This window comes from Rhinatrema bivittatum, unplaced genomic scaffold (genome assembly GCF_901001135.1).
Source record: "Rhinatrema bivittatum unplaced genomic scaffold, aRhiBiv1.1, whole genome shotgun sequence".
Classification (NCBI taxonomy): domain Eukaryota; kingdom Metazoa; phylum Chordata; class Amphibia; order Gymnophiona; family Rhinatrematidae; genus Rhinatrema; species Rhinatrema bivittatum.
In genome coordinates, this window is record NW_021820488.1 from 264,789 (window position 1) to 272,503 (window position 7,715).

Below are 7,715 nucleotides of genomic sequence, written 5' to 3' on the forward strand. Positions count from 1 at the left end.
TAGAAAAAAATTTTCACACATTCTGTTGAGGTGCAGTAGAAAATACTTAAGATTTAATCAGTCATATTGCTCTCTAAAAATGGGCAGGGCAATTTTCAGAAGCCATTTACCTGGGTAAAAGGGCTATTTGAAACTTGCCTATCCGCCACACAGCAATTATTATTACTTTATTATTTTAAAAGCAATGATTGCATTATTTCACAATATATATACTTTTACCCGCAATTTTGTGGAGGTGTTTTTGGGTTGGAGTTACCTTATGGGAGGCAACAGTCCACATAGTTTTGCGTTTTCAATACAATGCCCATTATTTTGTATGGAAAACGTACCCAGGGATAGAGCAAGTTTAAATCCTCTAGTAAGGAGGAGTAGCTTAGTGGTGAGAGCAGTGGACTATGAGTCAGGGGGAAGCAGCGTTTAAATCCCACTGTTCCTCCTTTTGACTTTGGGCAAGTTACTTCACCCTCCATTGCCTCAGCTACAAATTTAAATTGTAAGCCTGCTGGGGATAGGGAAATATCTACTGTACTTGAATGTAAGCTACTTTGAATTGCCTGAAAAATCAGAATATAAAATAAAAAAAAATGCTATTTTTCTGTGAAAACTTTGAAAGGGAAAATATGCAGGTACTTTTTCCTTTGAGAACTGGTGCAGTCTGTTGGTAAAAGTACCTGCACACTTTGCAGTTGTGCAAGCAGAGATAAAAATTGACCAAATATTATCTATTTGCTCCAGGTGCACTTATGTACAGCAAAATAGGACTAAAATATGACTTGTTTTTAGGGAAAATGCTTATTCAGTCACAAACATCAGTGAGAAATGAAGAATTAAATATGCCAAGAAATATTTTTAAAATCTTTACATCTGAAAATTTCAGCCCAGATGGTTTTTCTTAGCAGTATCCATTTTAAGGGTTGGGGTTTTTTTTTAAATTTTTTGAGTGGTTCCTCCTTTCTCCATCTCAGTTGGAACTGGGGCTGGGATCTGGTGCAGTGAACCTTTCATTTGCAACTACCTGGGGATTTTTCCCCTGTTTTAATAGCCCTTCCCACTGTTCCTAGTCTAGTCATTGCAGCAGTGGTCTTGAGGTTAGGTGCCATGCATTAGGGCTCCTTCTGGAATCCTGTATCATGGGCTCAAAATCTGGTCACCAGCTGTCACTGATGATCACAACTCTCCCTGTCCCACTCCCGCCCCACTGCAATGTGCTGTGAGCAGTGACGCTGCCTTTGCAGCATCCCAAGCTTTAGCTGAGCCAAGGTGCAGAATGTAGAAGTTCTGATTCCGGAATCAAACCAGGGAATCTTTCTGCATGGAAGTACACAGCAGTTGGCATTGAGCGACCAGGATGACCCTTTTGATTACTTTTTAAGTAACAGCCAGCAGTTTGTAAAGAAATTGTGATTCAAAAGATAAATCTATATTTAGATTGCTTCTGCATAATTCCACTTGCTAAAAACTTAAATATGTACACAATTGTATTATTATCTAATGAATTGAGTCAAAATAAAATGCCGTTATATGTGTTTGCTTGTTTGCTTTCAATATTTGTTTTATAAGGATGAATATGTTATGACTCTGCACTCAGACAGGCAGTCCACACCAGTGGATTATGCATTCCTACCAGCAGATGGAGATGGAATAAATCTGACTCGCTGACGTCACTGACATATAGCCCTGCCTTGACTTCAGCTTGCCAGTATTCTCTGTCTCCAGCAGATGGTGGACATGCATCTCCCTTGTGTGGATTGCTTGTGGTAATAAATACATGGAAACAGAAGACTAGGAGAAGTTTCAGATGCACTGCTTGAGCTCCTGAAGTGACACCTGTTCGGTGTCTCCCTCAGTTGAGCGCTTTGTTTGGAAGCCTGACCAGACATAAACTTAAGAGAAAAAAAAAAAAAGAAAGGGCAGAAAAGAGGAGAAGGGAGTGCTTGGCGGTAAAGACTTGTGTCCTCTACCCCCATAGCCGGTGACCTGATCGTGCTCTCAGCCAGGGAGGGCTGAGCTCAGGTAAAAAAAAAAAAAATAGGGAAGTTTTAGGCCAACTCTTTTTTTTTCCTTACTGGGTCCTCCTCATTTCAGCGTTTTTCTTCTGCATCTCTTACCCCTTTTCCCTCTCACTTCTCTGGAGAGTTAGTGAATGGTGGAGGCATCTCAGGCTCAGCGGGTTGAGCAACTTTTAGCTGGGCTCCACTTCTCAGGCTCGGTTCAGTCAGCCACGTGGTAGGCCTCTGCGGCAGTTTTTTTTTTTTACGGTATGCTTAGTTAGACGTGTGCGTGCATTCTTGCCACGCAGTGGTCTCCTGACATGGGCGCGTATGTGCTCGGGTATTTGTGCACGTAAGGCTGCTACTTAAATTTGAGTGCATATTTGCACGGGTACAACTGGGCACCATTGGGTTGCGCACAGGAGACCGAGTTCAGGAAAACTATGACGTCCGGGGATGAAAAGGACTAAGCGCCTTGCTATCTGTGAGGCTTGCCATATAAAGGCAATCCAGCCATCGCGGTCTCTGCATCTGTGTCAGCGCTGTTTAGATGCTCAAGACGATTTGGCTACTATAGATTTTGCCGACATTGGGACAACCCTGTCGGCCTATGGTGACTCCAGAGGGGGAGTGGGGCCGTAGGTAACAGAGCGGACAGTTCCCCTCCCAATGGCAGAGGGGGAGTTCATAATTCCCAAAAAAGACTTTGATGTTGGGGACCTGGACACTTTTCATTCTGAACCGAGACTTTGTTACCAAAGACACAATGTCATTCTTTTATGCGGCCAATACAAAACCACAAAACCTCCCCCCTTTGATTTGTGACTATATTAGATGTGATAAACTCTCTGTTTTCCATGCAGATCGTTCAACATACTCTCCTTACCAAAGCACCATTTCTCAAGAGGTATTTGTAAGCAAATATATTAGTCAATGACAGAGAGTTGGCGTTTGCTGTTCAATGCCACTGACAAGAGGACCATGATCTATAATTCAATTTACTACAAAGTAAAAAATAGTGCAGAAAATATGTTGCTGTCCTGGATGTACTAGCAATGAAGTGAAACATTCATTTGCTGCTCAGTCTCCTATTCAATTCATGGCCCCCAAGGGGATTTTAAGACTATGCTAGGGGATGTTCAGGATTTGTTTCTGTAGGTATAGAAGTGTCCTTAAATCTAAGGAACGATTCAAGAGCGAGCAATCAAAGGGTAATATGCACATAGGGCGCAGGGACTTTGCACCAGTTTTCAAGGATACGAGGATACGTGTGTACTTTGACTTTGAAACTTACAGCAGACAGAAGGCATCCATGAAAATTTGCACTAGCTTTTTCTGTAGTCCATGTTCATGGGAAATAACGCATGAGGCTTAGCAAATAGAAGGCGAGTACATTTATTTCCTCCTCTCTCCCAAACATGCCCCCTCCACCCCCGGAAAGCCTCCTCTAAATGAGGCTCCAAGCGCATATCTTGTTCTTGAAGCATTTCCTAGATTTCAGAAAACCGGTGTACTCAGACAAACAAATCCTGAACATAGGCACGAAACTATGAACAAGGCGTACCCTTAGGGGAGGATCATTTTCAGACAGTGAATTTGCATGTGTAAATTGCTATTTACTCTTTTTGCTCGCTCCATGATGCAGGACATGATGATACGTTAGGTGGTCTTACGAGCAGACTCAACAAGTCTTTATAGCATAACAGAACTACATCTCCATGCATGCAATGGGGCAAAACCAGGATTGCCTCAGGCTGCTCCTTTTCACGTGGCACTGTATGATTACACCAATAATACAGTGAAGAAGGAAATCATATCTTTTGTTCCTGATTAATTTAGCATAAACGGCAACTTCTCCAACACTGCACCATTTTAGAAAAAAAAACCACACTGCAATTCTTCACCTTTTGCCGTGAGTAGGAAGCACTACTGCTTTAATTTGCTTTGCTTGATAGAATTTATTTTTATTGGGTTTTAGGGATACTTTTGTAAGTGATTTTTAAATTTAGAGTACCACTTAAATAGGTTGTAAACACTCATGTACAGCAGCACGCCAACAAAGGCTAACAGCCCTGGGGTAGCAATACCAGTAAGTATAGTTTCTTTCTGTGAAAAATTAAACTGTTTGTAATGACTTTCTACTGTTCCAGGATATGGCCCTTTAAGGGAGCTAAGTGTGTAATTCTCTAACCCCTGCTGTTTGTGAGTCTTCAAGCTGTTAGGCAAGAGCAGAGAAGCTCTGCCCCTGAGGCATTGCATTAGTCCCTGGAACTGGAATCATTTGCAAAGTGCCAGTTGTAAGAAGAACTGAACTGTAACCAAGTTGTGCACCTGCTGTGAACTACAGAGGTGTGAAAATAAAGGAAATCTGTTTTCAGGCTATTTTGTCCTGTGTATAAATATTCCTTAGCAAATTCACTGTAACGAGTGGTGTGTCTTGTACTGCATGATAGAGGAAATGTACTTGAGCAAAGAACTGTGGTTGCCATATTAGTCCACTTGGATATGTAGAATGAAGGGACACCAAACCAGCTGTAGGTGTTACCTATTTATTGGTCTAACTTTATACATCTTTGAGTAGCTTTTGAGAGTTATCCTGTCTTCATCTGGTCAGCCCCTGATCCTGAGTTTCTCATGCTAGTGCTTCTTTACCAGAACAGGTCTGTACAACTGCAACTGATCCACTAGGATCAGTCTTACTCCGGCTACCCTGCCAGGACCTATATTCCTGTTAAAGTTCATTGCAGCCTTCCACTGTGGCTACTGCTGCTCTGCCAGGACCTGGACTTAACTGCCAGGGTCTTCCTAATGTCACTTCCTGCCAATACAAATTGGAACCCCAAGGACAACATTTCTGTAGTAAAGAAATCCCCAGAAATCTAGGTCAATCGGAGATTAAGGACATCTTTCTGTCTTTCCCTTTAAAGTTTTCAATGCTGCCATGCCATTTCTTTGGGTTCACTGTTCTCCGAGTATGCTCCAGTGATGTACTACCAAATTGTTAGAAAGGGGCTCTTGCTTTTCTCACCTTTTTAAAGAAGTTCTTGACAACTCTGCTCTATTTAGTGAGACACTCGTTATCATAAAATACATCCAGTACATTATGTGCATGATCCCATTCCATATCCATAGAGAAATGGTCTCAAAGATAGAATCCATAGTGCTCTTCCGACATACATTTTGGATACAGGGATTTTATTAAACATTGTTCTTTCAGAAGCACTGATTTTTTTTTCTCCCTTTAAAAACTATTTAAATGTCTCTGAAGAAAAATATGATTGTGGTCTCTGAAGGATTTTATTCTTCTCTGGGAAATGGGCTCCAAATGAAAGGGAGCCACACTACCCAGTAACTTTGTGTTTTTAAAGCAAATTGTAAGATTTGGAGAAATCCAAACCATTTAAGTACATATAGAGAGAGACCCACCAGGTCTCTACTAAAAGGATTATCCCATTTTTAACAGCTCCTTCAAGTGGGAAGCTGAAATGGTGGAGTTCATAGAGCATAAAGCTAGTGCCACCATTTTACTGTGTGGATTTTTAGTTATCTCTTACTGGGGGCAGGATGTCTCTATTCCTGCTCCTTAGTCTGTTGCGAGAAAGGAAGAAAGGGTGACTTGTGCCAACCTTAATGATGTCAGTTTTTGTCATTTTTGAATTTGGATAAAGGAAGTTTTATTCCACCCTTCCTTTTTCCATTTTGGTTGTATTTTGAAACTGTTTTATTTTTTGTCAACTTCCTGAATTCTTAAGGATCCAGGGTCTTAGTGCTTGGGTTCAGAAACTTTAAAAGGAGTTTGGGAGTCTCTTAACCCAAGAAATCAATTGGCCCTCGTGTAAGGATCCGTGCGGAAGTGAGTCCTTTGTGCTGCAGTATATTTGAGGCAGCTGGTGAACGTGCCCTGTAATGAGACAGGCTGGAGCTTCGCCTATACCAGCTGCCTCCCCCTCAGATTGAGCCCTTGGGAGACTTAGGGCCAGGACTTAGGCGGGTCCCTTGGGTGGTGAATGGAGCGAGAGTCCAAAGGTGTGCTGGGGTCAGGACAAGCAATAAGTAGGAGACACAAAAACAGGCCAAGGGTCAGGGCAGACAGCAGGCAAACAAGGTCAGGCCCAAGCAAGAGGTCAGATCCAGGAGGCAGGCAAACGTGGTCAAGTCCAAAGCACGTGGTCAGGTCCAGGTGGCAGTCCAATGTGGTCAGGTCCAAAACGAGAAGTCAGATCCAGGTGGTCAGGCTGGACTGGATGAAAACACTGGGATAGGTGGCAGTGTCCTATTGTGGATTGCCAACTGGCTAAAATATAGAAAACAGAGAGTAAGGCTAAATGGTAAATTTTCCCAAATGAAAAAGGTGAATAGTGGAGTGCCCCAGGGATCTGTTCTGGGACCGATGCATTTTAATATATTTATAAATGTCCTGGAAATGGGAACAACAAGTGAGGTGATCAAATTTGCTGATGTCACAAAATTATTCAAAGTTGTCAAATCACAAGAGGATTGTGAGAAATTGCAAGAAGTCATTGCAAAACTGGGAGACTGGGCATGCAAATGGCAAATGAAATTTAATGTAGACAAATGCAAAGTGACGCACTTAGGGAAGAGAAACCCAAATTATAGCTACAAAAGGCAAGGTTCCACATTAGGAGTCACGACTCAGGAAAAGGATCTAGGTGTCATTGAGAATACTTTGAAATTGTCTGCTCAGTGTGCAGCAGCAGCCAGGAAAATCAAATAGAATGTTAGGGATTATTAGTAAAGGAATGAAGAATAAAACAGAGAACATCATAATGCCTCTGTATCACTCCATGGTGCTACCGCATCTTGAGTATTGTGTTCAGTTCTGGTCACCATGTCTCACAATTAACCCACACTACTGGGCTCCTACCCCAAGCAACCAGCCCTCTAACCCCCTCACTTAACCCACCAAGAGAACCCCTTAACACCACCAACAAAGGTCCCCTCAATCTTGAAACGTCAGCTATTACAACGATAATGCCAAGAAACTAAATAGTGTTTGTCAGTCAATGTTTTGTTAAAATGTTATAACTGTTAAACTTTTCACTTAATTGTAAGTTTCACAATGTTACAATGTAAAGATAATTTGACCGCTGTCACATTATCACTCAAGTTCTCATGTAAACCGATGTGATACCCATGTTTGAATGTCGATATATAAAAACAAATAAATAAATAACTAAAAAAGAAAAATATAGCAGAATTAGAAAAGGTACAGAGAACAGCAACCAAGATTATAAAGGGGAAGGAACAATTACCCTATGAAGAAAGGCTAAAGAGGTTAGGACTCTTCAGCTGGGAGAAGAGATGTTGTGCTTCCTCCCACGGTCGCAGCCACAGGAGGCCACTTACCTTCGTGGTGCGGTAGGCGCATCCCTGAACTTTCCTGGCGGCAGGAGCCACCACCGTTCCGCGGCCCAAAGGCCACGTTCTCGGACCTCCTCCACGGCAGGATGCCACCGATGTTGCCATCTGGCTCCATGGCCTTGTGGCCACATCCCCAGACTATCCTTCACGGCTGGAGACGCTCTCCATCCTCCTTCAGCGACAGGAGAGCCTCCTCATGCGTTGGGGCCTGTTTCCTCAGCCCAGCCCTGCTCAGTCTCCTCAGCGGCAGCATGGCCACTGTCCAGGGTCCTGCCCCTTCCTTCCTAATCTAAACTACTTTTAGTCTATGGAGATTTATTTTATATGTGTCTGGCAATGACA